Raw genomic sequence first — 26,880 nt, 5'->3', positions numbered from 1 at the left:
GAGCATAATATACTCTATCTGCCCAACAATCCACCCCTATGCTCACTTTACTACCCACAATTTACATCACCGGCATCCCTGTGCAAGGAAATTAGGCACACTACACAAATTACAACAGCACAAATCATACAGTTTCAACAATCACAAAGGTACACTTCACCAGTCTCTGAGCACTTTGCCCAAAGCACAAAATGTCCTTGGCCTATGGGAAAAGCTTCCTGGGGCAGGGGAGTGCTTCCAGCAAAGCCACCCCCCATCAGGGTATTTCGCATTGTCCAAAATCCATAATCTGTAAATCCATCCAACAAAGGAGCCAATGCCCACTCCGGTCATAGTCCAGGAAATCAGTCCACGCACATAGGGCGTCAGCCACCCCCCTCATTCCTGCCATCCTGGCAGGTCTTACACTGTCCCAAAGAGGAGCACATGGCAATGGCAGTCAGCATTTCTATCTTGGCTCTGAAGAGCATGATAACATCCATCCTCTGTCCCCAAAATCGCAGACCCACCAGGAGCATAGTAAGCACTCCTTGCTTCTGGGCTCTCACCTTCTGGAGACTGTGGATCACAACTCCAGTCCGATTCTCCTCATCCTCCAAAGAGGAACTGGAAACATCAGCTCCTGCTGCTGGGCTCGAACCCCAGGCCGCTGCTGCCTTCTGCTCCGCAGACCTTGCAGCTCCAGAACTGGCCTCAGCTTCAGCCTCAGCCCTGGCCTCAGCTTCAGCTTCAGCTTCAGCCTCAGCCTCAGCCTCAGCCTCAGCCTCAGCCTCGGCCTCCCGCTGCTGCTGGCTCTCCACAACATCCAGGGCAAGCTGCAACTCATGAACCTCTGAATCTTCCTCCAGCAGCTGCTCCATTTCCAGGCGAATCTCGCAAACCTGGTCGACCTCCTCCTCCAGCACTTCCTCCAGCTCCAGGGTCAGCATTGTATTTTCCTGCATTTGCTCCAGCTCCTTCCACTGCTCGGTTTTCAGGTCCCAGGCAGCCTCTTCCACAGAGCTCTCAGTTTCCTCACGTATGGCTGTAAAAGTCAGCCAGCCTATGGTCCTCAAAAGGACAGCCATGGGGAACCATAACAGCAGCCAGTCCTCTACTCCACCGCTCAAAGGCTCCTTGCCAATCTGTATCGAACTAAGTAGAACAAAGGGCCAGCGCGGTCTCCGTCAGATTTCTGTCGGAGTTCCCGCCGCTTGGCCAAGCTAGACAATAAAACTTTAATGTGTAAACGATGGACTTTGCTCCTGTCTTCCATATTTCGGGTTCCTCTGAACTTGGATTAACAGGCAAGTAAAAAAACACACACTGGGCTCCAAAACCCACTCACATTCAGTGCTCACAAAGCCACTGATTTATCCGAGTTTCCTAGAATCAAAGGTTTCTAGCTCACCAGCCTTATTCTCCTCAGTTCCCCATCTCCTTCCTTATCCCAGATACAAACTCTGTACAAACTGGCATCTCACTCAGCACTCGGCCATCTTGGCTGCTTTACCTGGTCTCCTCCATGTGGCCTCCTTCCGCTGCTGGCTCTACTCTCTCTGCTCTCTCATGCTAACCTCAGGAACCAAGAGCGCAAGCTCTCGTGTAGTCTACCCCATTTTATATTGTAGCTTCACAACCTCTAATCCAATATACAAAATAGGGAAGTCTCTAATACAGTCACTTCTCTGAGGCATGATTGGATTGTACCACCCCACATCAAAAAGGGTGGGAAAGGCTTAATCCCAAAACCAAGCCCCAGGCTACAAGGATTCTCAACACGCATTAATATCACCTGGGCGATGGCCTCACGTGGGCAGCGCTATATTTAACAAAGTGAGCATAATATACTCTATCTGCCCAACAGGCTCCTAATTGCAATTTTTGCTTCTGTACTTCCCACTTACAAAACTATAAAAACTAAGTAGAACAAAGGACTGGCGCTCTCTCTGTCAGATTTCTGACGGAGTTCCCGCCGCTTGGCCAAGCTAGACAATAAAGCTTTGATGTGTAAACGATGGACCTTGTTCCTGTCTTAGATATTTCGGGTCCCTCCGAATTTGGATTAACATTTGGTGCATTGGCCAGTGTAAATCCAGAAGCCAGGGCCAAGGCCACTATCAAAGCAGCCGCCTGGCCCATGCAGGTTCACATTGGATTCGGACAGTCGGTAAAAAAACAATGGAGCCACAAACTGGTGGGTCATAGTCTTTAATTCTAGCTTGCACCCGGCGGGCAAGTAAAAACACACACTGGGCTCCAAAACCCACTCACATTCAGTGCTCACAAAGCCACTGACTTATCCGAGTTTCCTAGAATCAAAGGTTTTTAGCTCACCAGCCTTATTCTCCTCAGTTCCCCATCTCCTTCCTTATCCCAGATACAAACTCTACACAAACTGGCATCTCACTCAGCACTCCGCCATCTTGGCTGCTTCTCCTGGCCTACTCCACGTGGCCTCCTTCTGCTCTCTGCTCTGCTCTCTCCTCTAATGATAATCTCAGGAACCAAGAGCGCAAACTCTCGTTCTTCCCCCATTTTATATTGTAGCTTCACAATCTCTAATCCAATATACAAAATAGGGAAGTCTCTAATACAAAGTCACTTCTCTGAGGCATGATTGGATTGTACCACCCCACATCAAAAAGGGTGGGAAAGGCTTAATCCCAAAACCAAGCACCAGGCTACAAGGATTCTCAACACACATTAATATCACCTGGGCGACGGCCTCACATGGGCAGCACCATTTTTAACAAAGTGAGCATAATACATTTTATCTGCCCAACAGCCAGGAATGCCGTCGGTCTACACATTGGAGCTTTATTGTCCAACCCCGGGTAAGTAAAACAAAGGTCGTGACCGTTTGGTTGCCACGTGTGCTCTGGCTGATGGGCCGGGAAGGAGCCAGTGGCCTGTTTTCCCTCAGACGCGAGGTTGGGAAACTTTGGTGGGGGCACCCCGCATTTAGGGAACCCCGTTTGAGTTTAGATATTCCGAGCTAGAGAGCAGGTGATGGCGCCTATTTGTTTATCTGTTTTTGCTGTTTGTCTGGGTTTTTTTGCTGTTTGTCTATCTGTTTTTGTCACTGCGTTCGTCAAAGTTTTTAGAGTGTGGGGAAAGAAGGGCCCAGTCGGCGTCCTGGGGCTTTGGGACTGGTGAAGCCTTTGATTCTAGGAAATACCGGAGAAGATCTGGTTTTGGAACCAGAGAATGTGTCAGTGGCTTTGGGAGCCCTGTGTGTTTGCTTGTCGGCCGGTGCAAATCTTGAATAAAGGTGTTAGGCAGATAAAATATATTATGCTCACTTTGTTAAAGATGGCGCTGCCCACGTGGAGGCTTTTGCCTAGGTGATATAAATATGTGTCTCTGTGGGCTGTGGGCAGGCAGAATTCTTGTAGCCTGGGGCTTGGTTTTGGGATTAAGCCTTCACCGCCCTTTTTGATGTGGGGTGGTACAATCCCATCATGTCTCTGATAAGTGACTTTGTATTAGAGACTTCCCTATTTTGTATATTGGATTAGAGGTTTGGATTTCTACACTATAAAATGAGGGCAGAATGGGAGCTTGCTCTCTTGGTTCCTGAGATTAACTTTAGAGGAGAGAGCAGAGAAAGGCCACGTGGAGGAGGCCGGGAAAGGCGGCCAGGATGGTGGAGTGCTGAGTGAGGGGCTGGCTTGTGCAGAGTTTATGCAAAGAGAAGGGAGAAGATGGGGAGCAGAGGTGGATAGGTCTGATGAGCTGGAACCTTTGATTCTGGGAAGCTTGGATAGGTCAGTAGCTTTGTGAGCACTGAATGTGAGTGGGTTTTGAAGCCTGGTGTGTGTGTTTTTGCTTGCCCACTGTGTGCAAGCTAGGATTAAAGATGATATCATCCCTACAAATTTCTAATTTTAATTGGAGTAAATATAGCATGCTCATTTAAATTTAAATTGAATAAAATATGAATCCTAAAACTTGCTAATTTTGGCCAAACTGCTTCAAACTTCAGGCTGTAATGCTTAAAACAGGGTGAATTTACCTAGCAAAGGTATAGATTTTCATTAATAATATAGAAAAATAATGGCCACTGGAAATAATGTACTGGAATTTTCCAGCCTTATTGTGCACTTTAATTTGCCTGTTAATTAATAGGATAGAACTGTTTTAATAAGTTTGGAAATGTTACTTGAAAATGCATTTACTATGTTTTGTTAAGTTAACATAAAGACAAGTATTTCTTACAATTTTGAAGTAAAGATATTATAAAGTGTACTCAACAAATGTTTAAAAAAATCTGTATGGTAACGAGGGGGAAAAAGAGCCACCCCAAGCAAGGCTCTGATTCCATTGGTAAATATAGGAGAGAGTTAAGATTCTGTTAAAATCTAAACTTGCTTTGGGAGTTAAGCTTTCTGACATGACTATCTCTTTCTCTTTAAAGACCGGTCGAAATTAATCTTTCATGGAACTGAGCTACTGTACCAGTTTATAATACCTCTCTAATAGTATTAATACATTGAATACTTTGTTATTGTTATATGGGTTACTTAAATAGATTTGTTTTTGTATTCCTGATAGTATCTCACCACTGCAAGCGTGCATTGTGCAAGTATGTGCTAAAATTTGTTTTAATTTGTTGGATGAATGTTTTAGATGCATCAGAACAGCTTATTCTTTAAATATTTATTCTGAATGAAAGGTCTATGTAATTCTGACATTCAGGTTTTTTTATGTTTAAGTTTATTACAATAAATCTGTTTGTTTCCTTTAGTGTAAATAAAAACTCTCATTCTTAAAAAGGTGCAAATGTAAAATTTAGGAAAAAATAACTAGAACCATGAAAAGAATGTTTACCAACAGGTTTGCTAATTATTTTAAAATTGGGACTTTGTTTTGTTTTGTTTTTAATAGTAATCAAAATAATGCTGTTTTGTCTTTTTCCAGTCAGCCCTAGGTATATGGAAAAAGTTTATATAGGCAGATGAGGACCCTCAAACCTCTCAACGAGATCTTCTGAGCATGACATTTAAGGTCTATAATGACCAAAAGAGGAACAGAAAAGGCAGACAGAGCCAAAAAGAGATCAGGTAAAATATCAGCTCTTGGCATACACCCATAAAGGCTCCAACGCCCTCGAGAGACTTCATAGGACTCCCATCAGGGCCCTACTTCAAGAGTGGAAAGGAAGGTCATTGAGCTAAAGCCTGCCAGTCTTCTCGACCCGCACCAGGGACATGCCTTTACTATGGAAAAACGGGACACTGGAAGATAAGCTGCTCCCTCACTCCTCCAAGGGAGGGTTCAGTCTCTTCTAGCCCTGCTCTGGCTATCTGTGACCTGACCTTGCCAGCCTACTGAGGCTTGCCACTGAAGACTAAAGGTGCCCAGGGCCATCGGCCCCATCTCACGTTGCTGTGGACGAGCCTAGGGTATTTCTTCCAAGTAGCAGGTAAACTGATCTCCTTTCTTATGGACACAAGGGCTACTTACTATGCCTTGCCTGAATATTCAGTTTTTTTTATTCATCCCTCGAAGATCTCTGTTGTGGGTGTTGATAGTCTTATTTTATGCTGCTTTGTTTAATATTTAGTGTTTCCTTTATTCCTCTTGCTTCAATGCCCCATGCCTATTTTAGGCTGGGACTTACTCCTAATTTAGATGAATTTACCTCTGCTAGTGTATCCACAGGTTCTCTTCACCATGCCATAATTGCAGAGCTCCAGAGAAAGGCACCCTGGGTTCACCTCTCCAGTTTAAAGAAAATGGAAGCTCCGTTTTCATGCGTGCTCCGTTTTCCAGTCTACTTGGGTCATTGCCAGCTGGGAGCAGCGGTCATTGGGACTTTGACACTAACTGCAGAGTGTGGAAGTGTGACGGCAATTCCAGTGCCATGTGGACTTTTCCTGAATGTGGACTCTTCCTGGACTCCTCCTGTGACAGTTTTTGATGGACTGAACTGGGGTTGGGATGCATTTGCAGAGATTTGGAATGTTGTTGGTGCCAACTTGGACTTGGTGAACACTTTAAGGACATTACTCTTTTATAGATTCTTGTTGTATTAGCTTAAAGAGTTTGCTTAAAGGCTTTACTCACCGTGATGTATTAGTATACTTGTTTTGGGTATCTGTTAGCATTAGCTATACTAATTTTGTGTTTGTTCTGTATTTTTCCAGTCTGCCTTCAAATCCGAACATGGGAATTCAAATGAGTAAGAATCACAACACACAAATTTGAAATTTTAATATCTTTTGGAAACTGAAATATAAGCAGGGTTTTTTTTATATCCAGGGGACAGGTGCTGGGCCTAACCACCCATCTCACCTGCCCAGTTAACAAAGAGAGCAATACCTGATTATTGCTTATCCCACCCTGGTCAAACACCAGCTAGGGGCCGTCAACCTCCTGGTCTGCCGACCTACGTTTCAGCCTACCTACCAGCCTCTCCCCTTGGTAGATACCACATCTTATCTTCCCATTCAGAGGGGGAAATGAGGAGCCACTGAGCCATTTCACCCACAGGTGTTGTAAAGTACCAAAGGCTACAGAATTAATATTAATATTTTAGGAGGCTTGGAGAACATTTTATTAATTTGGGTTAAGGTGTGCAGAGAAATTGTGAGAATAGTCTCTGTACTGTGTGATTGGCATAACCAGGATGGCCCTTGGCATTGTATTGTAAATGCAAGGGGAGGAAAACATGGATTCCCAGACATTCCACCAATGCCTGTGGGGAAAAGGGTGAATGGCTAGCCAGGTACAGGAAGAGAAAAGCCAAAATAAACCTTTTCTTATAGCAATGAGCCATTTGCGGGCATTTGTCCCCACTGAAATGACCTCTCCTATGTAAATGCATGTGTGACTCTGGACAGAGAGATAGCAGATAAATACTAGATAATATGGGAAAGCCTTTAATATGTAAAGAGGCATCTTTCTACCATTGTGTTGACTTGTAAATTTTGTTTTCTCCAAAATGATGTATGGTTTGCAAATTGAACGTGGTCTTATCATGTTAAAGGACATATGACTATAACCAATAGCGGTAAGGGGCTCCTAATTGCAATTTTTGCTTCTTTACTTCCCACTTACAAAACTATAAAAACTAAGTAGAACAAAGGGCTGGCGCACTCTCCATCAGATTTCTGTTGGAGTTCCCGCCGCTTGGTCAAGCTAGACAATAAAGCTTTGGTGTGTAAACGATGGATCTTGTTCCTGTCTTCTATATTTCGGGTCCCTCCGAATTTGGATTAACACTCTTACAATAAAAAAAAGGAAAGAAAGAATGAAAAGAAAAAAAATTTTAGAGAGAGTTTCATGTGATGGTGGAGGCAGATGTTGTGTGCAGTGTTCTGATAGGTCTGTGAGAAAGGAAGCACAGAGATAGGAATACAATGAACAGACAACTGGAAGTGCTGGGATCACTCAGGGTAGCTTCAAGTGTGTGGTGGCAACTTTCATGAGAAATAAAACTAAAGATGTAAATTAAAGCCAGTTTCTCAATAACATGATTTATATTTAATTTTTCAGATAAGTTTTTTAGCGTTTCCATCCGCTTCAACCTAAGCAAATGTGATCTTCCTTTGAGAACTGCAGAGGGCACTCTGACACTTGCTATTGGAGATCAGAAACTCAAATGCAAATTCATTTCATTGTAAATTGTAACTTTTCATATAACTTACTGGGGCTGCACAACCGGTCACCACATGCAACTAATCAATTTTGTTAAATTAACAAAACCTGTTTTTACTGCTGTCATAGTGAGATCAACTCTTATTGACTAATAACATTTTTACATTGCAGGCTGATCCTTTGCTATACAATGTACTCTCTGAGATGTCATTGTGAAAATTGTTTCATAGTGACCAGATTGATAAATATCAGTCCTATTTGTGTGTGAGAAAATAAATACAGAGTCAGACAACGACTCAATGGCATTTATACAATGAATCAAACCCAGGTGTAAAACAACCAATTTTTGTAAAATTTATTATTTGGTTTTGGTGCCAGCGGAAATAGTGTTCTTTTATGGAGTCACAGAAAAGTCATCCTGAAAGACATACATATAGAAGGAATAAGGCTTTCCCAGGAAGATTTATTCTGGGTTGATATAGAAGGCTGCCCATAAGTTTCCAACATTTTATGTTTTTTCACTCCACCATGAAAAAAGTCTAGCCTTGTCTTCATAGGGCCCAGGAGAAAAATCAGTGTCCAGAAAATCTGCGCCACGGTTCAACTGAGATTTTTCCTGTGCTCACTTGGCCAGCATAGTTGTGCCTAGGCTAGTGCTGTGCTCAGGCCTATGTTTAGAGTCCCTGCTTGGAGCTGCTTCTGGGCCCCAGGTGACCAACTGAGTTTCAAAGGAACAGACTGAGCATATGTTTCCAAGCGGAGAAGAAGAGCACAGCCTTTTTGGTCAGCTGATGTTTATTATATTTTGGGTTGGGAAAGACTAATTTTTTCTGAAACCAACCAATCAGCTTTTTAACCCTTTGAGTAGTGAATTTTTTTCATGCTCATGGACCCCCAGGAGTGAGTTTTTTTGTTGTTGTTCAAAAATGAAATTAATTCCAGTTAAAGTTTTATTCACTTAAAATCATGTTTGTTTGATAACCTATTTATGGAAACAAGAAGAACATACTTTTGCCTTTTTTTAATGTTGCCTTACACATGTTTTCCAGGCTTGAAACTTAAATTTATTTTAGTTGCAAAAGGGAAAAAGAAAAACTGTTGCTTTTGTACTAGAAAAATTCAGAAGAGTCATTAAAATCAAGTTATTCTTATGGTTTTGAAATCATGGTTGTTGTTTTTCATTTGTTTTTTTTTAATTAATTTCTAATTTATTGTGTTTACATGGATTCAAGTGTCCCACTGAATATAAGTCCCTCACCCCTGACCCTTGTGTCCCTTTTTAAACCCACTTTGCCCCCCTCCCCCTAACTCCCTCTCCCTTTACTACTAGGATTTGCTGTCCTGTTATCTATATCTCTGTGTTACACATTTTGAAAATAAAAATTTTTGTTATGATTGTACTGTGGATGGCCAGGAGGCATGAGGATTTACGTGAACGTTTGTGCTACTCAAAGGGTTAATCTTTCACAGGTTTCTTATGGTCCATCCCTCTAACCAAAAAGAAAGTTCTTCTAGGCTAGAATGACAGACCTCCATGGTTGTCATCTTGGCTTGCACTGTGCATACCTCAAAAAAGGAGCATAGAAACACCTACCCTCATAATTAGGGTTAAACCATTAGTAACCTGGTGAGATGCTTTCAAAATGGCTCAGGGATTAAGTCCTAAGCATATGTTAGAGGGCACAATAGTCCCTTACAGTGTATGAAAGAGCCTATCAATGCTATAATAACCTAGTAAATGGAAGGTTGTAATTTTCGACTGAAGCAAGCTTTCCAGTTTTATTAAGCTTGACATTTTGATCCCTCTTCCCTAGCTTATTATGTTCAATGTCTGATTCCCTTTACTTCCTTACGCTATTAGTATTTAGCTACCTATGCTAATAGTTTGAAGGAGTTTGAAGATACAATTCCTTTACAGTTGTTTTTGATACCATTTGAACATAGCTAAAAGATTCCTTAAAAATCAAACCATTTGTTTGTTCTATAAATAACACTGGGGAACAATTTTCTTTTCCATGAGGTTTTAAACTGTTTCTATATATCTCTGCACTGCTTATTTCCAATTTGAAATCCATTTTTTGGTGCATGCTCTAGTTTTTATGCAATTTTAATTTATTTTTGTTACAGTTAATGGCATGCATTGATTTTTAAATTGGAATTAAAGGGCAATGACTCTTGGATTGAACATAACCACAAGACAATTAATGTTCTACAAACATCACTTTTACATAATTGTAGTTGTTTTTAAATGTAAAAAATTCTTATCTGATAAAAACACCCTCTTATTTTGTTTTAAGGTTGAATCATGGCTTCTTCGAGTAGGCATAAATGTAAGAATAGTCCTGACATCTTCTGTTATATATGTGGCTGTTACACACTTCAATGTCAAAGGCAGAATATTTCATCATTTGTGACACGTGCATATATTGCCTATTTTCAAGTTCCCCTTGGCGATCAAGACAAGAATCGAGCCCCTCATATTGTGTGTCATAATTGTGAGGAAGTGCTTTGTTACTGGACAAAAAGAAAATGCAAAAGAATGCCTTTTGATATTCCCATGGTTAGGCGTGAACCTAAGAACCATAGCAGTGACTGTTACTTCTGTCTGATCCATACAAAGGGTGTTGGCAAGAAAAAATGGTATATGATCACATATCCTAATATTTCTTCTGCAATATGACTATCCCACACTCTGAGACACTCCTGGTTCCAGTTTTCAATGGTTTTATTTTTTCTAAGGATGAAGAAAGTGAACATGGTGATCAAGTATATTTTGATAAGATGCATGAGAAAATGGTTGTAGAATCTGAAGGGTCTTCTTCTGATGCCAAGCAGTGATTAACCCCTCAGCAGTTTAGCCAACCCGAATTGAATGACTTTGTAAGAATTACATAAAAATAACCCTTGACTTTCTGAAGTATGAGGAGTATAACTGAATCATTTGTGTGGATATTAAAATGGTAAATTTTCTGCTAGGACAACAGAGAGGTTTCACAAAGTATCCTTGCTTTCTGTGTTTGTAAGACATTCAAGCTCGAGAGAAACACTGGACACAGAAGGAGTGGACAAAAGGTGAAGCTCTGGAAGTAGAAATGCAAAATATTGTGAGTGAACCTGTAGTTAATCAAGACAAGATAATTTTTCCCCCACTTCACATCAAACCTGGCTTAAAGAAGTAGTTTGTACAGGCTATAAATAGATAAAGTGAATGCTTTCAGTATATTATTTCTGCTTTTCCTGCCTTGTCTTTTGAGAAGATAAAAGCAGGTGTATTCGATGGATCTCAAATTCGAACCCTCATACGTGATGAAGAATTTTCCAGGAAGATGAGTAAGGAGGAGAAAGCAGCATGGCAGTCTTTTGTGGCAGTTGCAAAGAACTTCCTTGGCAACAAAAAAGAAGAAACCTATGAACATCTGGCTAAAAGGATGCTGTTGGTTTTCCGTGACATTGGACATAACATGAGCATTAAGTTTCACTTCCTGAACAGTCACCTTGATATGTTTTCTGAAAATCTTGGAGCTGTTAGTGATGAGCAGACTACTGCTGGAGCATCAAATAAAATTGTCCACAACAAGTACACAAACACAAGAGATACAAACACAAATTTTTGCCTGAATAGAACTTAAGTAAGTTTTGTGCAAGTTCTATGATTAAAATAAGTGTTTAATATGATCTATTTTGAAATTGTAGACAAATTCTGATGCAATCATATCTTTTAGTGTATTAGTGTATTTACTGCATTATATAAATTATTATATTTTCACAAAGATGATGCCCAAGAAGACATTCTACTTCATTATGTTAAACAAAATGTTGAAAATTTTACAATAAGTAGATGGCTATGGAGTAGGCAGACGTACCAATTTACACCTCCCAGAACCAAAGTGGATTACAGCATAATTTTAGGAACCATCATCTGGAAAAACCAACTTTGGACTAAACTAAGAGGACTCTTTAAAACCAAGGAACACTGAATAAGCTACACTGAGACTGGTAGTAAAAGTGGAAACATGGAGAAGGCTGCCCAGCTCCTGGGAGTGAACAGCAGCCCAGAGAGACTTGTGTGGCAGGAAGTGAGTTTAGTGGAAAGGGGAGGGTTTTGAGCCCCTGGAAAAAAGCCCCAGCCTGCAGCCCCAGAGCCTAGAAGAGGCATACAGACAGTATTTAGCTGTGAAACAAGTCAGGATACAGGATTCTGTTTGTGAGAAAGAGACAGATTTCTCAGACCAAGGATTCTTCTTAAAAGGATGGCACAGAGAACCTCTATCACAACCACCCACCTGGGGCTCTGGGAGATGAGAGAGAGGAGAGGACTGAAGCAGTGGGAAGAGAGTATAATCTCAGAGGCACAGGGAGAAACACTTTGACAGACAGTCACCCTAAACCCTGGACTGAGTCAATTCCCAAATCTGAAGTGAATATTTCCCCTGGAACCAGCAATACCAGCAAAAGGAAGAAGGATACTAGCCAAGCAAGCTCTCCCGCGGCACTCAGAGCAGGGTCGCTTAGAAGGAAAAAGCTTTCAGGACTAGAGTATAAAGTGTCTGAGCTGCAGTGCCCCCACCCACACAGCCGAGGGCTTGCTGGAGGGTGGGTGGTGGCGGGACATGGAAGTGTGGTTCCTTCGGAAAGGGCAGAAGCTGACCAGCCATGAGGCCTGGGTGTGAGCTCATTCTTGCCCAACAGGGGCAGAGGGGATGTGCGAAAGTGGTCAGGCCCAGCTGTGAGCCCACCTGCAATCCTGCCTGCAGTGGAAGTGTGGGCACCCCGGTAGTGGCGGAGACCTGCTGCTGAGCAAGGGCACATGGGTGTGCAGCCTAGCTGAGCCCGTGGAACCAAGGTTTGTGGCCTGACGTGTGAGCTGGCTCCACCCATGGGGATGGGGTGAAAACCCAGAACAGACAGAGACCCACAAATGAGTGCCTGTGCATAGCCCCACCCAACCCATGGAGTCGAGGTTTGCATCTGACCCATGAGTAGGCTTCTCTCACAGGGGTGTGGCAAAAGCCCAGAAACAGGCAGAGACCAGCAGCTGATTAAAGGTGTTCACCCATGCCTTTGGTGCTGGTGCTGAGACTTGCTTGCGGCCCAGGCATGGTGCATAACCCCACCCACTGTGGTGGGAGAAGGTGGAGGTTGCCAAGGTTTGTAGACCCAGGCATGTGATCACAGCCTCTCCTATGGAGGAGAAGTGGAAACCACAGTGGCTGGCACTGGCAATGCCCATACCCGAACACCCTAAGCAGCAGCAACAGAGGGGGTGGAGGGCCTGCAGACAGACCACACCTAGGGAACACAAAGATCGCACACATTGGACTCCAGGGGCCAAAACCTTCTTATACACAGACAAAATGAGAAGGCAGAGAAATGCAACACAAATGAATCAAGAGAAATCCCCAGAAAAGGACCGTTAGGATTCTCAAAGATCTTAGAACAACAATACATGGTCATTACGAACACCTAGTTAAAAACATAGCAAATATAGAAAAGTACATTGAAATAATAAAAAAAGAATCAGTCAGAAATGACAAAAACAATATCAGAAATGAAGAACACAATGGAAGGAATTAAAAGCAGGGTGGGCGAGTTAGAGGACAAGATAAAGGGAGTCACAGAAGCAGAGCAGCAAAAAGAAAAGAGACTCAAAAAGTCTGAGGAAACTCTAAGAGAGCTCTGTGACAACATGAAGAGAAATAACATCCGCATCATAGGGGTACCTGAAGAAGAAGAGAAAGAACAAGGGATAGAGACTTTGTTCAATCATATCATAGCTGAAAACTTCCCTAAATTAATGCAGAAATAATGTCTCACAAGTTCAGGAAGCACAGAGAATTTTATTAAAGAGAAACCAAAAGAAATCTATACCAAGACACATCATAATTGAAATACCAAAGTTAAGTGATAAAGAGAAAATATTAAAAGCTGTTAGAGGAAAAAAGGCTATCACCTACAAAGGAGCCCCCATAAAGATGACATCCGACTTCTCAACAGAAACACTTGAGGCCAAAAGGTAGTGACAAGAAATGTTTAAAGTAATGCAGAAGAAGAGCCTACAACCAAGACTACTTTATCCAGCAAGGCTATTATTTAAAATTGAAGGAGAAATAAAAAACTTTCCAGACAAAAAAAAAAAAAAAAACTCAAGGAATTCATTACAACCAAACCAGTGCTGCAAGAAATGTTAAGGGGCCTGTTGTAAACAGATCAAAAGGGAAAAGAATATAGCAAAAGAGGAATACAGCCTTAAAGAATAAAATGGCAATAAAGAACTACATATCAATAATAAACTAAATGTGAATGGATTAAATTATTTAATCAAAAGACACAGGGTAGCTGTGTGGATAAGAAAACAGGACCCATACATATGCTGTCTACAGAAACATACATTAAAACAAAAGATGCACATAGATTGAAGGTAAAAGGATGGAAAAAAATATTTCATGCTCATGGAAATGAAAAAAAAAAGCTGAGGGAGCACTACTTATATCAGACAAATGGACTTTAAAACAAAGACTATAGTAAGAGATAAAAAGGTCACTACATAATGATAAAAGGAGCAATTCAACAGGAAGATATAACTATTATAAATATCTACACACCTAATTATAGGAGCACCTAAATATATAAAGCAGACTTTGATGGATATAAAAGGTGAGATCATCAGCAATATCATAATAGTAGCAGATTGTAACACCCCACTAACATCACTGGATAGATCCTTAAGAAACAAAATTAACAAAGAAATAGCACACTTAAAGGACACACTAGATCAACTGGATTTAATAGATATCTTCAGAACCTTTCCCCCTAAAGCAGCAGATTATACATTCTTTTCAAGTGCTCATGGTACATTCTCTAGGATAGACCACATGTTAGGGCACAAAAGTGATCTCAACAATTTTAAGAAGATTGAAATCATTTCAAGCATTTTCTCTGATCACAATGGCATGAAACTAGAAATCAACCAGAACAGAAAAACTGAAAAATACTCAAACATTGGAAACTAAATAGCATGTTATTAAATAATGAATGGCTTAACAATGAGATCAAAGAAGAAATAAAAAAAAAATCCTAGAAACGAATGATAATGAGCATACATCAACTTAATTTATGAGACACAGCAAAAGCAGTACTGAGAGGGAAATTCATGGCATTACAGGCATACCTTAAGTAGCTAGAATAAGCTCAAATAAACAACTTGACCCTGTGTAGGTGGAGTGCAGAGCACATTCCTAGCAGCTGTGGCTGATGCAATGCTGTGAGAATACTCCAGCTCCCAGAATACTCCAGCCTGCCCACTTTAAGTGACTTAGCGCCAACCACACAGCTCCCTGATCTTTTCAGCCATTGGCTTTGAGGAACACACTGTAATATCCTGTTGGCTGAACCCATGTATATAAGCTAGCTTACTTCATGAATAAAGTGGATCTGCGTCACTGAACCTGGTCCCCAGAGTCAGGTCTTTGCGTTTCCGTCGTCCTACCCCTGGCAGGACTTGTCCACAACTGGCGCCCAACATTGGGCAGGGACCTAACCATCATCCAAGGGACTGGTGAGTGACCCTCTGCAATGGGAAACCTCCCCCACTATCGAACCCCACAGGCTCAAGCCCTGCACACCCTATTGCAGAGTAGACGAGTTGAAGTTAGTGAAAAGGATCTCTGTACTTACTGAGAGATTCTCTCTGGTCTCAATCCCTGAATTGAGGATGCATTGCTCTGGGACCCGGATACTTGGGCCTGAGCTCTCCAACGTGTGCGTTTTGCCAAGGTACATGAGGGATGGGCCTTCACTCTCCGCCTCACTTCTGCCTTATCGGCAATACACGCCTGCTTGACCAGTGCTCCTGCTGGGGACGCTCCACCAGTCCCTAAGGTCCTACAGGCTACTTCTCTTTCAGAGGAGCCTCTACCTTCATATTCGCCTCCCCCTGTAGAGGAAGAAAAGGGTTGGGCCACCGAGTTTGATGGATTTGCAGCTGAGTGTGCAGAAACGAAACTAGATACATTAGAAACTGCGCTATCAGCTCGGCCACCCGAAAAAGCGTAAGTTGAAAATTTCACATTCCCTGCTGGGGCTCAGCCTCTCAGACACCATTTTCTCCAACGTGTTCCTGCTGCAGACCCATGGGCCAGCCTATACGCCCCCATGTTTCTTTTTTCTTTCTGTCTATTTTTCTGTATCTCTTGCTCTCTCTCTCCCCTGCCCCTCTCTCTGAAATGATGCTGAAAGGACCCAGCCACGGCACAGTGTTGGGGATCACACCCTCTTCTAATGCAAGGGAGATGTTATGCTTGTGTTTTTCAGCCAATTTGGATCCCAGGAACCCCCCAACCTGCTTGACAGGGTTTCTTGGGCAACCACTAGTGATTCAGTCTTCACCTGTCTAAAGCCACAGCCCTAGCCTTCTCCACACTGACTATGCCTGAGAGGAAGAGGTCCTCAGTGCTCCGGAAGAAGACCTCGCAACCAGCATGCACGCCCCATTACATGGGGAGATGTGGAGGTTTTGGTGTGGGGGGGGCAGAGAATTGTCCCTGATGGGCCCCCAGGCCCTGGTGCTCTGTTCTTGCTTATGTGTGCTATAGTAACCACTGACTCCCAGACGTAAGCAGCAGCAGCCCGGGGCTTGAGACCGGCAGTGCAAGCTGGTGTTTCCAGTTCATCTTTGGAGGATGAGGAGAATTGGGCCAGAGTTGGGATCCACAGACTCCAGAATGTAAACGGCGGCAGCTGCAGCGGGAGGATGAACAGAAGCCAGGCTTGCATCGCTGAGTGACCCCTGGAATGGCAAGGAGTTCTTGCTAAGCTGCTTGTTGGTTCACTGACCTTTTGGGACATAAGGGTAAATGTCATCATGCTCTCCAGAGCAGAGATGAAAATGCTGACTGCCATTGCCATGTGTTCCTCTTTGGGACAGTGTAAGACCTGCCAAGATGGCAGGGATGAGGGGGTGGCTGATGCCCCATGTGCATGGACTGATTTCCTGGACTACAACCTGAGTGAGCACTGGATCCTTTGTTGGACGGACTTATAGATTTTGGATAATGTGAAATACCCTGATGGGGGTTGGGGGCGGCTTTGCTGGAGGCCCTTCACCTTCTCCGAGAAGCTTTTCCCATGGCTAGAAAGAAGGCCGAGGACATTTTGTGCTTTTGGCTAAATGCTTGGAGACTGGTGCAATGTACCTTTGTAATTGTTTGTAATTTGTGTAATGTGCCTTGCAACCATATGCAGTACACAGCCCACGGTAAGCCATTCGTTCTGTGTTTGGATGCTGGGACCTTTGTGGGAAGGGGGCGTGCATGAATCTATGTCAATTTTTTACAATCAAAATGGAACTCTGTTTAACAGCACCTAGAAGGTCTCTGTAACACAATGGGAGGGAAATGACAGCCCAACCCCTAGGAGGAATCCCCTGTTTAAGATCCCCATTCTATTTCCTAACTAGTCAAACATTACAGAAACTTGCCGCATTGTTTAATCCAGCTAATCTATTAGCATATAATATAATAGGTATTATAGTTGTTTTAGTTCTACTAGGGTTCTGTTGCATAATGCATAGCATTCAGAAGCTACAACAACAGCAAGCTGTCATTCATCAAGTCCAATTTTCCTTAATTAAAAGAGAAGGTGGAGATGTGGGTGGAGTGCAGAGTACATTCCTAGCAGCTGCGGCTGATGCAATGCTGTGAGAATACTCCAGCTCCCAGAACCTTCTGGGTACAGCCAGGAAGGGAGCTCGCCCACTTTAAGGGAGTGACTTAGCGCCAACCATACAGTTCCCTGATCTTTTCAGCCATTGACTTTGAGGAACATGCTGTAACACCCTATAGGCTGAATCTTTGTATATAAACTAGCTTACTTCCTGAATAAAGTGCATCTGCATCACTGAACCTGGTCCCCTGAGTTGGATCTTTGTGTCTATGTTGTCCTCACCCCTGGCAGGACTTGTCCACAACCTTGCATCTAAAAGAACTAAAAAAAGAACAGCAATTAAAGCCCAGAGGTAGTAGAAGGAAGGAAATAATAAAGATCTGAGTGGAAATAAATGACATAGAGGCTAAAGAAACAATACAGAGGATCAATAAAACCAGAGCTAGTTCTTCAAAAAGGTAAACAAGATCAACGAACCTTTAACCAGACTCACCAAGAAAAAAAGTGAGAGGACTCAAATAAATAAAATTAGAAATGAGAGTGGAGAAATAACAACTGACATAACAGAAATACAAAATATTGTAAGAAAATACTATGAAGAACTGTATGCCAAAAATTAGACAACCTAGATGAAATGGACAAATTCCTTGAAACCTATAATCTTCAAAAAATAATTTGGAAGAATAAAAAAACTTAAAGAAACTGAATACAACAAATGAGATCAAAACAGTTATCAAAAAACTCTCAACAGGCCCTGGCTGGTTGGCTCAGTGGTAGAGCATCGGCCTGGCGTGCAGGAGTCCCAGGTTTGATTCCCAGCCAGGGCACACAAGAGAAGCACCCATTTGCTTCTCCATCCCTCCCCCTCTCCTTCCTCTCTCTCTCTTCCTGTCCCGCAGCGAGGGCTCCATTGGAGCAAAGTTGGCCCAGGCGCTGGGGGTGGCTCTATGGCCTCTGCCTCAGGTGCTGGAATGGCTTTGGTTTTAACAGAGCTACACCCCAGATGGCAGAGCATCGCCCCCTGGTGGGCATGCTGGGTGGATCCTGGTCAGGCGCATGCGGGAGTCTGTCTGATTGCCTCTCCGTTTCCAACTTCAGAAAAATACAAAAAAAAAAAAAAAACCCAAAAAATCAAAACTCCCAACAAAGGAAAGTCTTGGGCCTGATGGCTTCACAAGCGAATTCTACCAATTATTCAGAGAAAAACTAACTCCTATGCTGCTCAAGCTATTTCAAAAAATTCAAGAGGAAGGAAGACTTCAAAGCTTCTTTTAGAAGGTGAGCATAATTCTGATTCCAAAACCAGGCAAAAACAACACAAAGAAAGAAAATTATATGCCAATATCCCTGATGAATTTAGATGCTAAAATCCTCAACAAAATATTAGCCAACCGGATCCAGCAATATATGAAAAAAAAGCATACATCATGTTCAAGTGGAATTTATTCTGGGAAGGCAAGGCTGGTTAAACATTTGCAAATCAATTAATATGATTCATCACATAAACAAAAGAAAGGAGAAAAACCACATGATAATTTCAATAGATGCAGAAAAAGCATTTTATAAAATCCAGCGCCTATTCATGGTCAAAACTCTCAGCAAAGTGAGAACACAGGGTACGTACTTCAACATGATAAAAGCCATCTATGACAAACCCACAGCCAACATCATACTCAATGGGCAAAAATTAAAAGCAATCTCCTTAAGATCAGGAATAAGGCAGTGGTGCCCCCTTTCACAACTCTTATTCAACATAGTTCTGGAGGTCCTAGCCACAGCAATCAGACAAGAAGAAGAAATAAAAGGCATTCAAGTTGGAAAAGAAGTAAAACTATCATTATTTGCAGATGATATGATATTGTACATAGAAAACCCTAAAGTCTCAGTCAAAAAACTACTGGACCTGATAAAGGAATTCAGCAAGGTAGCAGGATATAAAATTAATACTCAGAAATCAGAGGCATTTTTATATACCAACAATAAACTGTCAGAAAGAGAAATTAAGGAAACGATCCTCTTCACTATTGCAACCAAAAAAAAAATAAAGTGCCTAGGAGTAAATTTAACCAAGGAGATTAAAGACTTAATAAACATTATTAAAATGTCTATATTACCCAAAGCAATATATAAATTCAATGCAATACCAATTTAAATACCAATGACATACTTCAAAGATATAGAACACATATTCCAAAAATTTGTATGGAACCAAAAGAGAACACGAATAGCCTCAGCAAAGAAAGAAAGAAAAAAAAAGATTAAAGCGGGAGGTATCACACTTCCTGATATCAAGTTATACTAAAAGGCCATTGTACTCAAAACAACCTGGTACTGACATAAGAACAGGCATATAGATCAATGGAGCAGAACAGAAAACCCAGAAATAAACCCATACCTTTATGGACAACTGATATTTGACAAAGGAGGTAAGAGCATACATTGTAGTAAAGACAGCCTCTTCAACAAATGGTGTTGGGAAAATTGGACAGCTATCTGCAAAAAAAAAAATGAAACTAGACCACCAACTTACACCATTATTCACAAAAATAAACTCAAAATGGATCAAAGACTTAAATGTAAGCTGTGAAACTATAAGCATCTTAGAAGAAAACATCGGCAGTAAGCTCTCCAACATCTTTCGCAGCAATATATTTGCCGATTTATCTCCATGAGCATGTAAAATAAAAGACAGGATAAACAAATGGGACTATATCAAATTAAAAAGCTTTTGCACAGCTAAAGACAATAAGAACAGAATAAAAAGACAACCCACACAATGGTAGAAGATATTCAATAATACATCTGATAAGGGGTTTATAACTAAAATTTATAAAGAACTTGTAAAACTCAACACCAGGAAGACAAAAAATCCAATCCAAAAATGGGCAAAGGAAATGAATAGACACTTCTTCAAAGAGGACATACAGATGGCCAATAGGCATATGAAAAAATGTTCAACATCACTAGTCATTAGAGAAGTGCAAATTAAAACCACAATGAGATAACACCCCACACTAGTCAGAATGGTGCTCATCAACAAAACAACACAGAATAAGTGCTGGCGAGGATGTGGAGAAAAGGGAACCCTCCTGCACTGCTGTTGGGAATGCAGACTGGTGCACCCACTGTGGAAAACAGTATGGAGATTCCTCAAGAAATTAAAAATCAAACTGCATTTTGATCCCGCTCTCCCACTTTTAGGAATATACCCCAAGAACACCATAGCACTGTTTCAAAAGGAGAAATGCACCCCCATGTTTCTGGCAGCATTGTTCACAATAGCGAAGATCTAGAAACAGCCCAAGTGTCCGTCAGAGTACAAGTGGATTAAAAAGCTTTGGTACATATATACTATGGAATACTACTCAGCCATAAGAAATGATGACATCAGATCATTTACAACAACATGGATGGACCTTGATAACATTATACTGAGCGAAATAAGTAAATCAGAAAAAAACAAGATCTATATGATTCCATACATAGGTAAGACATAAAAATGAGACTCAGTGACATGGACAAGAGGGTGGTGGTTAGGGAAGGGGAGGGAACATGGGGAGGGGCACAAAGAAAACCAGATAGAAGGTGACAGAAGAGAATTTGACTTTGGGTGATGGGTATGCAACATAATCAAATGTCAAAATAACCTGGAGGTGTTTTCTCTGAACATATATAGCCTGGTTTAAAATTAATAATAATGAAAAATCAATAGGAAAAAACTAAGGAAATCTGAATAAACTAAAGAGTTTAGTTCAGAATAAAAAAAAATTTACAATAAGATCAAAACCTAAAATTTTGAATTGCAAAGAAACTGTAGCTTACAGAGAAAAACTAATGTCAGATTTGAGATCAGCACACTCTTATTAGGTAAGAACCAGTGTTTTTGTGGATGCAACAACAATTTTGTTCCCCAGTGTAGACTTACACGTAAGGGCTTCCAAATGTACCACCTCAGTTAATCCTCACAGCATAGCCATATGATAGACTCTAAACATATTAGTATACTCATTTTACAGACTGATAAACTGATACTCAGATTGGGTAAATTGCTTGCCCAAAGAGATAAAGATAGTAAATATCAAGTTTGAGAGTAAATTAGGATTCTCACTGCTTAGTCTTTGCATTTATGCAATCCTCACTTTTTCTCTTAGTTTCATATCATTTAACACTTTTCATCAAGTTTAAGTGACATCTAAAACAGCTTTAAAAGTTTTTTTCACTATACACACCCTCACTGAGAATTAAAGGCATTCACATTTAACATAGAATACACTATAATTTTTTTTAAATATTTTTGGTTATTAATATGCGTTTTCTCTGAAATTAAGGAGAAAACTGCATGCGACTATAAATATTTTGTTATTATTATGAACGCTAGTGGGTTAATTAAATAAAGTAGTATTTTAGCTGTAGCTTTGTATAATTTTATTCTCTAATTGTACAATGTATCACTGAGGATTCACCCACAAATTATTGGAGCCAAGTATGTCACTAGGAAGAAAAGGCTGTTAAAAAAGAAATGGTGGTATTTTTATTGTTGGAAGTTATGATAATCATTTCAGTAACTCCGGTTTAGTATTGTGATTAGTGTCCTTGCCAGCACTTTTAAGAAAATATTGATGATAGGAATAGGACTCAGGATGGAATGGATATAGTTCTATTTAAGTTCTTCTCCCTCCAGCAATCTCCTTCATTCTGGGAAAGAGTCCAATTTTTACAATCTCATGTGTTCTAGGGTGTAGCATCTTTCATTTGAGGAGCATCAAAGCAGTCCTAAGGGACTCTTAAAAAAAGGACAGAAGACCAGGAGGGCGACTTCAAAATGTTGGCTAGGAGACAAATAAAATACACTTCTTTTTCAAATGAATGCAAAATGTTGTGAAGCTGTGTCTTAGAGATTATTCCCAATGTGTGATTTTAAAAACATTGGCTTGTGTTCACAAAAAAGGGGGCATGCTTACCCCTAACCTTAAATAATAACTATTCAAAATGTCCTTTTAATGAAGATTTTTCATTCATAAGTTTAGACTTGCTTGTTTTTATTTACCAAATGGCATTTGAATATCTTGGAAAAAGGGAAAAACAAATCTATTTTTCTTTTCCACTCTATTTTAAGTAAAATTATTGAAATGATTATCTTCCATTCACAATTTCCATACCTTTTATATATTTTAATAACTTAAATATACATAAACACATACCAATTTTGTTTATAAAAACACAAAACAAAATTACATAATATTAAATTCATTGTTTTGTACCTGAATTTTTCTACCTCAAGATGCATCTTAAAAATCTTTTCATATCACACATATGCTATTTTACTGTCTTTGCCACATTCCATAGCACTGGTATACCAGAATGATTTCACCATCTGCTGAGTAATGGACATTTGGTGGTTCCCAATCTTTTTTCTATTATTAATAATGCTGCTGCAAATATCCAGGGACATACACATTGTGTGTACATGCCGAGTTTCTGAGGCTAAATTCTCCAAGAGGAAGCCCAAAGTGAAAGGGAATGTACATTTACAATTGTGCCAGCTAGCCTGTGGGCATCTTTCAATTTTGCTGATGCAAAACCCCTTGTGTGTACTTGCATGTTCAGGGTCCAAGAGAACCACTTTGTGTGGGAGGTTTCATTCATAGTTTGAAAAGTCTCCATTAATAGATCTTGGGAAAATAGAGGATAGTATTTACATTTCTAAAGAAGGTTATTTAAAATATAAATGTGTAGATAGTTGTTTAGAGTTTACTTTTATTCAGTGTAAAAAGTAAATAAAAATATAGATCTTCTAGTGCTTAAGGTCTCCACATATATTTCTTTCTCTCATCATGCCCTTGGATTATCTTATTTACTAAAGATTGTGTAATGGTTAGAACTCTTAGTACATTAGTAATATCTCATTGGTTTATTATGTATATAACTTGTCATAAAATTTTTATTGTTTCTCTTCGAATTGACTGTATTACTGGCTTTGTCCCCTGAGTGATTTAGAACTTGATTTCGAAATGTTGGCTTCTGTCAGATTCTCATGATCTCAGAGTTCTACCATAAGTCTTTGCCTCTGAAAGTCTCTGGGGATACAACCTCATTTACATAAGTGACTTTCTGAAAGAAGGAAAAATAATCCTTAAACTAAAAACCTGAACATGTATTACAAAAATATAAATGATTTAGTAACAGTGAATATAATGGTAAAATGCTAGCTATAGTAGGTGCCTGGCCTACTGCTGTATCTTTATATCTTTAATAAGCTTTTACTCTGTTTCTCTAACTTAAGATCATCTAATTAATTTATTTCAAAACTGAATTTAGAAGTAGGTTCACTCTCTAAGAATCCACACCTAAAAGAAAACGTGTTAAATAACATCATTTAAAATTATATAATATGATCAATTAAAGGACACATATATGGGACATTATATAGCATATTGAAAGACTACTTTTAATTAGATTTTCAAAAGGCAAAAACATATTTTCCAAAACCATGATTCTTTTTTTTTATGGATAAATTTTTATTAATGTTAATAGGGTGACTTCAATAAATCAGGGTACATATATTCAAAGAAAACATGTCCAGGTAATCTTGTCATTCAATTGTGTTGCATACCCATCACCCAAAGTCAGATTGTCCTCTGTCACCCTCTATCTAGTTTTCTTTGTGCCCCTCCCCCTCCCCTTCCCCTCTCCCTCCTTCCCTTTTGTGCCCCCGGCCCCCCCACACACTCTTGTCCATGTCTCTTAGTCTCGTTTTTTTTTTTTTTTTTTTTTTTTTTTTTGTATTTTTCTTAAGTTGGAAACAGGGAGGCAGTCTGACAGACTCCCGCATGCACCTGACCGGGATCCACCCGACATGCCCACCAGGGGGCGATGCTCTGCCCATCTGGGGCATTGCTCTGCAGCAATCAGAGCCATTCTAGCACCTGAGGCAGAGGTCACAGAGCCATCCTCAGCGCCCGGGGCCAACTTTGCTCCAATGGAGCCTCGGCTGCAGGAGGGGAAGAGAGAGACAGAGAGGAAGGAGAGGGGGAGGGGTGGAAAAGCAGATGGGTGCTTCTCCTGTGTGCCCTGGCCAGGAGTTGAACCCGGGACTCCCACACCCCAGGTCGATGCTCTACCACTGAGCCAACCGGCCAGGGCTCTTAGTCTTGTTTTTATGTCCCACCAATGTATGGAATCATGTAGTTTTTGTTTTTTTCTGATTTACTTATTTCACTCCGTATAATGTTATCAAGATCCCACCATTTTGTTGTAAATGATCTGATGTCATCATTTCTTATGACTGAGTAGTATTCCATAGTGTATATGTGCCACATCTTCTTTATCCAGTCTTCTATTGAAGGGCTTTTTGGTTGTTTCCATGTCTTGGCCATTGTGAACAATGCTGCAATGAACATAGGGCTACATGTGTCTTTACGTATTAATGTTTCTGAGTTTTGGGGGTATATACCCAGTAGAGGGATTGCTGGGTCGTAAGGTAGTTCTATTTTCAGTTTTTTGAGGAACCACCATACTTTCTTCCATAATGGTTGTACTACTTTACATTCCCACCAACAGTGAATGAGGGTTCCTTTTTCTCCACAGCCTCTCCAACATTTGCTATTACCTGTCTTGTTAATAATAGCTAATCTAAGAGGTGTGAGGTGGTATCTCATTGTAGTTTTGATTTGCATTTCTCTAATAACTAATGAAGATGAGCATGTTTTCATATATCTGTTAGCCATTTGTATTTCTTCTTCAAAGCCATGATTCTTGTAAGGCTATTTCATAAAAAATAAAATGATTGCTGAAAGGACACTGCAATAAGATAATTTTAAAATGTACTTCCGTATAGTTAAATGTGTTTTTTTTGTATTGAATGGAGTTATTTAAGATTGATCACAAAAATGTTAGTATATGCCTATCAAGTACAAAAAGTCATTTAAGATAAGTTGGTCTTTTTGGTATTAATTTATCAACTGTTTTATTCATCTTTATAACTATAGTATAAAAATATAACTTGTCTATATGAAGTTATTAAGGTAAATAGTGAAAAGAATGAATGTAATATTGGTTAAAACTGTTGAGAATTAGAATTAATTCTCCACCTAATTTTATTATAGTCATGGTATTATGAAAATGATTTAAAGAAGAGTTTAGAGCTTAGTTAGAATCTATTCTGATGTTATAGAATTAGATTTTATATTAATTTTTCTATGAACATAATGATGGTAATAGATTGCTCAGAAAAAATCAAACTCTGATTTTTAAAAATGTTAGTGGTTATATATGTACTCATTATGTAACAGGACATGTATTAAGCATTTTAAATATATTACCCAATGCAATCTTTCTATCAATTATATGAAATGAAAATTGCAGTTTCATAATGATATCTCTTTGCAAATAAGAAAATTTAGGCACAAAAATAAAGGGGTAAAATAACAAATAAATATCGAGTAAGTATTAGTATCAGGGCATAAATCCAGGTCTATCTGTCTTCAAAATCAATTTCTTCTGATAAAAAATGTAATAGAAACTTGTTCCTTGAAGAAGATAGTATTTTGAAAAATTTAGTCTTTATTTATTATTTTCTTAATTTTATTTAAAAAATTAACTTTAACAAGGTGACATTAATCAATAAGAGTACATAGGTTTCAGGTAAATATTTCTATAGCATTTGAACTGTTTATTATGGAGTATACCCATCACCCAAAGTCAAATAATTTTCCATCACCTTATATTTGTCCCTCTTTACACTCTTACTTCAACCCCCTTCCCCAACTTTCCCTTCCCCTGATAACCACTTCACTTTTATCTATGTCCATGAGTCTCAGTTTTATATCCCACCTATGTGTGAAATCAAAGAGTTCTTAGGTTTTTATGAATAACTTATTTACTCAGTATAATGTTTTCAAGGCCCATCCATGTTGCATAAATGGCAATAGGTCATCATTTCTTATGGCTGAGTAGTATTCCATTGTATATATTTACCAATCCTCTACTGAGGGACATTTTGGTTGTTTTCATGTCTTGGCCACTGTGAATAATATGGTGAAGAACATAGGAGTTCATATGTCTTTTCAAGTTTGCAGGCAGGTGCCCTGTAGAGGGATTGCTGCTGGGTCATGTGAAGAAACAGTGTAGAATGGGCTCTATATCCTTTATTTCTGCTTTGATCTTCGTTATTGATTTCCTTCTACTTACTCTAGGTTGTGTTTGTTTTTCATTTCTAGTTCTTTTAGGAGTAAGGTTAGATTTCTTACTCAAGACGTTTTGTAATTCTTGTGATAGGCTGAAAATGCTATGAACTTCCCATAAGAATGTTTTTACTCTCTTCCATAGATTTTAGATTGTTATGTGATTATTTTTATTTGTTTTTAGATAAATTTTTGTAATTTTTAACTGAACTTATGGGGATGGCACTGGTTAACATAATTATGTTATATTCCAGGTTTTAGGTGGTAATTCTGCAACACATTCCCGTACACTGTATTGTATGTTCACTCCCACAAGTCAAGGATTTGTTTATCATCATTTATACCCCTTATAACTTCCTTCACCTCCACTCCTCCAGTATCACCATGTCCAAGATTTATTTTTGTCCTTTTTGCTTTATACCTCCAGCTTTCTCAACCACTCTCCCAACAGCTG

At 39.9% G+C, this 26,880-nt stretch overlaps 1 pseudogene; it reads left to right on the top strand.

The window, feature by feature from the left end:
* Positions 1-1,996: 1,996 nt before the first annotated feature.
* The window catches only part of LOC136386377 (putative elongation factor 1-alpha-like 3), a 47,200-nt pseudogene continuing 22,316 nt past the window's right edge, over positions 1,997-26,880 (top strand).

Source organism: Saccopteryx leptura, chromosome X (assembly GCF_036850995.1).
Source record: "Saccopteryx leptura isolate mSacLep1 chromosome X, mSacLep1_pri_phased_curated, whole genome shotgun sequence".
Taxonomy (NCBI): Eukaryota; Metazoa; Chordata; class Mammalia; order Chiroptera; family Emballonuridae; genus Saccopteryx; species Saccopteryx leptura.
This window is presented reverse-complemented; position numbering and strand designations above follow the sequence as displayed.